Raw genomic sequence first — 6893 nt, 5'->3', positions numbered from 1 at the left:
CCATGGCGATCATCATACAAGACGAAGAACTACTCAAGGAACTGGTGGAACTTCATCGACTAAAAGGTATGTGGAGACTTCAACTTATATATCACTCAAAAGTCTATCTACTCTATCCCCTATCTTGAGACAAAATTCGTTTCACTGTATAGACTTTGATTATACACATTTGCTATTTCGAGCCGAGTTTATCTCGCTTATCTATTTCTCGAAATATGTGTTGGTAAGCTTTCGCTTTGGCCAAGTTCATCTTTACCTAGTGACGAAAGTCATGTTATGTTTCAATCACTTGAAAATGGCTTTGACGAAAAATGGTTTGTGAATAACAACTATATAACGTCCTCTAAGAATGTTTCAATGATTGAAATGAAAGTTTAGATTATATAGCCAATGTTGGATATAAGCATTGTGTGGAAACGCATACATGTATGAGTCCTTATTCCTTGAACCAAAGTATCACTACAAAATTATTGAGTTTTAACCACGACCCTAATACCACGGATTCATGCATCCGTGGCTAGTGATCACATATTGCCACACCTAATTAGTAGTTGTGGAAAATAGATGACCCATTTGCTACGGCCTAATGCTAATTTGCCACCAGTCCAGTTTTGTAAGGGAGGAATCTGTCGAATGACCTCTAGTAACGACATAGTGGGTTCGTGGGTATTTTGGGATTTTTTGTTACAGCATAAAAGGTACCGCCGTATCCCGCAAAGCAGTTCACACGAACAACCCACGTTTCACATGAGGATTAAAATAACCTGGCGAGATTGGAGTATACCCAGATTAATTGGGGTATACTCATTTTATTCCTATCCAAACTAATGTGCTAAGGGGTGTCTAAAATGTGTTAAAAGACCAAATTGCCCACACTAAAAATCATGGCGGCCTAAACATACTAAAAAAAAAAATCAAAATCTTTCTTCTACACCCTAACTATACATGTGAAATCAAAAAAAAAAAAACACGAAGAATCAAAACGAACCAAAAGTCGGCAGGGTATAAGGTTGAATACCATGCCGACTTTTCATCTCTGAAATTAGCAGTTACAGGGTCTGCAGGATATCCATCTCTATACCTTGCCGACTATATTTTAGTCGGCAGGTTATGAAATTAATACCTTTCCGACTAATCATGCATTTGTAACACCTTCTCTGTATGTCAAAAATCCTATAGTCGGCAGGGTATTTTTTTATCGACTTTGCCGGCCATAAGTGGTCGGCATGTTCTTCATCCGCAGACCTTATCGGCCAGATATAGTCGGCATGTTCTTCATCCATAGACCTTGCCGACTTTTCATATTTTCAGAACTGAAAATGTTGATTCCTTCTATAATTTTGAGTATAAAATCGCCCAGCAGCTCCACAATCTCATATTTATCAGTGTTTGGGTAGTACGATTTCATTTCCGTTACAAGTAGAATTCTTAAAAGAAATAAAAAAAAAATCTCAAAAATCTAACTACATCCGTGAGTTCAATCTAAAATAAAACCTAACTTCAAAATTTTAACTAATCAACTAATTAAATTAATTATCCTAATCACGTTTATTAGTGTTAATTAATCAAAGATAAATTAGCTATTTTTATAAATATGTGGATAAGGGGCATTGTGTTTTACTTCAAAATAACCTTATTTTGTCTCATTTGGTATACCCCAATTAATTTGGGTATACCCCAACTGGCCATCCAAGCCTGGTAAAATAACTCCCCAGTTCCCCAAAAAACTCTCTTCTTCTCTTTTTGTTCGATCATGTATGTCAGAAAAAGAACACCGATACATTAAATCTCCCCATACGTAAAAGGAAATCCTGCAAGTATGTTACGGTTTGTGTAGATTTAGTTATTTCTTTTGATTTTCTGAATTTAAGGTTTTGAAGTAGTATTTTAGTTCGCTCATAAATGTTTCTGTAATATAGTAGTTTATCTTATTTAATTTAAACTATTTCTTTGATATTGGTACAGGTTCGAAGTGAGAAATCAAACAATTTCTTCATTTTGCTGTAATGCTTCATTGATTTATACCTCGGGTTTTATGCCGGACAAGTTGAAAAAAAAAATTTCTACTTGTTCCTTAGATTTTCTGGTACGGCTATCCTTTAATTTTAGTTTTAGTTTGTGATTCGCCTGAATTTGCATTTTATTTATGTATAAGTTTCTGTATTATGATAGGTGCCTGACCTATGTTTGAGGAAATTACAAACTGAAATAGGATTATATTTTGTGGTTGTTGCCTTGTTGTATAATTCAGGGAGCTGTTATGTTGTTGTTTGAATTTGATTCTATGATTTTCTGAACTTGTAAGTTCAGTTAGATGTAACTCACTGACTCTCTTATTTCTGTAGTATTTCTCTTTGTTTTTCTTAGTTGTTTGTTGTTCTTATTCACTCACTTCTCATGAACTACTTTTTCTTTTCATTCTCATTCATATTACTTTCTTACAAACTGATGCAAGTGCCTATTTGTAGGCAGTGTTATACCGACAAGACACACTCTAGTTCTATCTAGAGTTTTCTGAACTTTATCTCTAACTGATGACTAGTATTTTCTTTACATAAACTTTTGACTAACTGACTTCTCTTGATCATTCCAGATACATTGGAATTCTAGACTTTTCTAAACCATGTTCACATCCTTTCACATTACAAGACTTAATACAATCGACTAACTAGCTGACTCTACTAACTCTTTTACTTTTTACAGCTTAAGTAATTCTAGAATATGCATTAACTCCAACAGTGGTAAATCAATCCAATATATTACATAGAAAGAACAAGGACAAAGAATTCTGATTGTGTTAATCCATGGTCAGTGCTTCTACATTTCAATTCAATTGGAAGTTTGAGTTTTTCCATTTTCTCATGCTTATGGAGAGTAAAGATAAGTAGACTATTTGAACTCATAAACATATGTGTATCGTGTTCACAATATTTCGACCAATTTGAGATCAAATGTTATCGCTGAGTTCTATTTTATTTTGTTGTAGCACTATAAATTCAAGAATTGCAACTTTTAGGATTTGTTGTGAAGACTTACTTCACACATTATTTTCCTCTACAACTAAATGGAATAATTTTTGGTTAGTGATTGAATGATTATAATATTTATTATTTAACAATTGATTTTGTTATATAGCCTTGCAATGTATATAGAGTATAGCTTAGTTATGTCAGTTACCATGTGAGTGGATGAAACATATCACAATTTGCTAATATTTACAAAGTGTATGTGGTAAAGATATTGGGATTTGGATGGATCGATAAAGCACTTATCAAGTACGATGCAATGGTATTAGGAAGGGTTGAATGCCTTCCTACATTACGCTTACATCCATGGTATTCTCAGGTGGCAGATGATCAAAAGTCAGGGGGATCGGCATAACCACAGTCCGATGAGACGAACCTGGTATAACATATATGTATCTTAGTTATTTATGGTTTTGAACTTATCTGGTTAATGATCTGATGTCCTTCATCCAATGTTGGTTCTCTTAGTTGGTATGATGCATTTCACCATCTTTTTATTGGTCATTGTTATTGTTACTCGTGACAAGCTAATGTCTTTTTAGGTTCTAGTTACTTATCAAAACGATGCTGACAAGGAACTGGTTGGTAAGAAGATCAAAATTTGGTTGCATGTCTGTTGTGAATTTTTTAATTTCGATCACTCTTTATACAAGGTAATTAAGGTAGTGTCACAACTTCTCAAATTAAGATATCTTTCTTGGGTTTGGTTTGCTGATCCATAATCGTATGTCAATTAAGATATTATGGCGTTGTGTTTTTCTTGTTCATTAGATATTAGTTTTCTTTTAAAAAAATTACCACTACTGGAGGTACATTGCTTACATTATTGGTGATGCTCAGTATGTTTTATGAAGGTTCCATTGATCTTTTTCGTACCTGCCACAAAAAAAAGCGTAAGGTGAATGTTATGTTAATGCAACTATTGTGCTTTGTATTTATAGTGAAATTTGGGTTTGAGTTTTGCTTCGTGCATATATTTTTTGATAAATGCAGGTCATATATGTTGGTACATAGAGACATTAAAACCCGAGGAAGAAAAATGGGAATTAGTTAAAGAGCTTATAGTTCCAGAATGTGCTGACGTGCTCTATTTCTATCTTTCCAGAAGTATGAAGGGTCTGAACCTTCAATTCTTCTGAAACGTGAGTTCGCCACTATCTTACACCGAGCTTTCCTAATTTATGAGTGGAAGATGCTTAGTTTTTAATTGAATGTTTGCTTCTGTATATATGTGAATTGGATTCTTCCTAAAATTTATGACACGTCATTTGTTTAATTTATGTTTGGTGACCTCATCTTATGTTGGTTGTTGACAGCTAATGCTCAAGGCTCTCTAATTTTTTTGTACACATATCAACACCACACTTTCAGGAACAATGTAAGAAAAACAGGAACCTGTATAAATTTGTTTCCTAACATTTCTTGGATTGTAACTAGGATCTTAATGGAGCTCAATAGCAGAATACATGTTCTAATTTGTTTGTTACTTTATTTGCAGTGGATACATGGAACTGGAGTATGTTATACAAGGAACAGTCTTTGACAAAATAGATGTGTACATGTTCGACGTGGTAGCCCTAGAGCTTATGACTGGAAAGAACAGATTTCAGCTGAAATGAAGCTCAAAAGTGTTCCCCTTCCAGATTCGGTAAGTTCATACTCCTTCCCATTGGTACCGATGTAACGGATTACTTGCCATATCTCCAGTGAGGTAGAATTCTATATTTGCAATTGCATTTACACTGATAGCTTTAGCTTGGACACTGCCCTATAATTCACTACAACACTATATTTCCTTTTTTCTATATATGAATCTAGCTAGCTTAGTTATCCATTAAATGTTTGATTTTTTGTGTATATATGAAGCTAGCTAGATTTTTCTTACAATTCATGACACGTCATTTTTTAAATGGGAAATATCTTTTACCATTTTCGTGTCTGTGAACTCATCTTATGTTTGTGGCAGCTGATGCTCAAGGCTCTCTAATTTCTGAAGGGGCGCAACAACCAAGTATTATCGAGGGTGAAATTCAGGAAAATACTCTTAAGCTGCTGGGACTATGTCTAGTGATGGCAGTAGAAAATCCTATGATGGACCTCTTGCCTATATAAGCGAAGGAAGAAGCAAGGACGGTGAACTTTTGCCAACTTAATCTTGATTAAAGTATATTTATCCCTAAAGTTGTTCCTTTTGTAGTACTTCTTATCAGTCATGATTTTGTTTCGTTTCAATATCAAGAATAAGCGATTGTATAATATGACTTGGTAGCTTATTTGTGTTTTGAATTTTCTAAATGTATTTTATTTTCTTTAATAAATGAATGAAAGCTTTTAATATTTTCCTATTTGTATTTTCGGTGAATGATTTTAGTCCGCAATGTCCATACTTGCTAAAAATCAACCTATGTATAAGAAGTTGAGGATTGACCTTTTACCACGGCCAAATGTGTGGCAAATACGAAAAACATGGCACACATGTGTAATCAACAGAGACGGAAGACACCGTGACAAATGATCATATGCCAATTGCCACAGCAAAGAAACGCGTGGCTAATACCATTAGCCACTGGAGTATTTGTCACGCCCTGATAGCCGTGGCAACGTATTTTTTTCCACGGATTTTTGAGCAATTGCCACGTGTTCTTGGCGTAGCTAAAGGTGATAATTTTTGTAGTGTATGCGTACTTTGTTGCTCAGGAAAACCGGAACAGAGTCCGCGAACCCAGTCCGCGTACTGTCGGAGGTTCTCTTCCCGAGAAAATCTACTGGAGTTTGTGAACTATTTACAAACTTATTCTGGGTACTTAAGTCCGCGTACTTAGGTTGGCTATTTTCTAAAAGCGATTATTCGTGAACTTATACTTATATTAACTAAGGAATGCAAGTTTGCAAACCGTGGCTATAAAGTTCATGAATCGATTCGAGTGAATCAAATCGTTTTTGCTTCGATTGTGTCTTGTATAGTTATATAAGATCTAAGCAATTGAACAACTCTCTAACTAGTTCATATGAGTCATTTGAACTAGTTATGGTAAAGAATAATATGGTTGATAAGAAAGTGCTCATACGGATAACCATTTGGTTAACTACTATTGAACCAACGAATGTACATGTTTGGGTACGGTTACACAAACCTAAAACGTGCATTTCATTTGTGTGTAACAAGCTAAGTTTTCGATCTAACGGTTGAAAGATATTATCTTGAATCTAATCAGGTTTTCATCTAACGATGAATATTGAATGCTTTGTTACTAAGCTAACATTGATTGCAAACCCTGATTTGAAAGACTATATAAAGGAGAACTCTAGCAACTGGGAAACCTAATCCCCACACCTCATGTGTGATACTAGTTGTATAAGCTAGAGTCGATTCTCCTTTAACCTTAGGTTTCTACCAAGACCATGTAGGTTAACGACTTGAAGACTTCATTTGGATTGTGAAGCCAGACCGATACTACTTTCTTGTTGTGTGATCCGATCTTGCTGTTTCTATTGTATTGAGTACAATCGTAATGATTGGCTTGAGATTGATATCTCCGATAGGAAAGATATAAAAGTAATCATAAACATCTTCGTCTCATCGTTTGTGATTCCACAATATCTTCTTTCGCCGATTCGATTAAGATTATTGTGAGGTGACTGATAATACTAGGATGTTCTTCGGGAATATAAGTCCGGGTTATCAATTGGTTCCTGCTCACCTTGATTTATCAAAAGACGTAACAAAGCTCGTAAGTATTTATGTGGGAGACAGATTTATCTATTACCGTAGACTTTTCTGTGTGATACAGATTTGTTTATTAAAGTCTTCGACTTTGGGTCATAGCAACTCTTAGTTGTGGGTGAGATCAGCTTAGGGAATCAAGT

At 34.8% G+C, this 6893-nt stretch overlaps 1 long non-coding RNA gene across 6 annotated transcripts; it reads left to right on the top strand.

The window, feature by feature from the left end:
• Positions 1 to 1696: 1696 nt before the first annotated feature.
• On the top strand, positions 1697 to 5361 carry LOC113330357. Of its 6 annotated transcripts, XR_003350193.1 has the most exons (8): positions 1697 to 1817; positions 1966 to 2086; positions 3346 to 3405; positions 3569 to 3924; positions 4020 to 4168; positions 4343 to 4404; positions 4525 to 4674; positions 4993 to 5361. It is a non-coding gene; the product is annotated as an uncharacterized LOC113330357 (long non-coding RNA). The 6 variants fall into 6 exon arrangements; XR_003350192.1 differs by having other exon boundaries at positions 3346 to 3924; XR_003350190.1 differs by having other exon boundaries at positions 3238 to 3924.
• Positions 5362 to 6893: the final 1532 nt, after the last annotated feature.

Source organism: Papaver somniferum, unplaced genomic scaffold (genome assembly GCF_003573695.1).
Source record: "Papaver somniferum cultivar HN1 unplaced genomic scaffold, ASM357369v1 unplaced-scaffold_118, whole genome shotgun sequence".
Lineage (NCBI taxonomy): Eukaryota > Viridiplantae > Streptophyta > Magnoliopsida > Ranunculales > Papaveraceae > Papaver > Papaver somniferum.
This window is presented reverse-complemented; position numbering and strand designations above follow the sequence as displayed.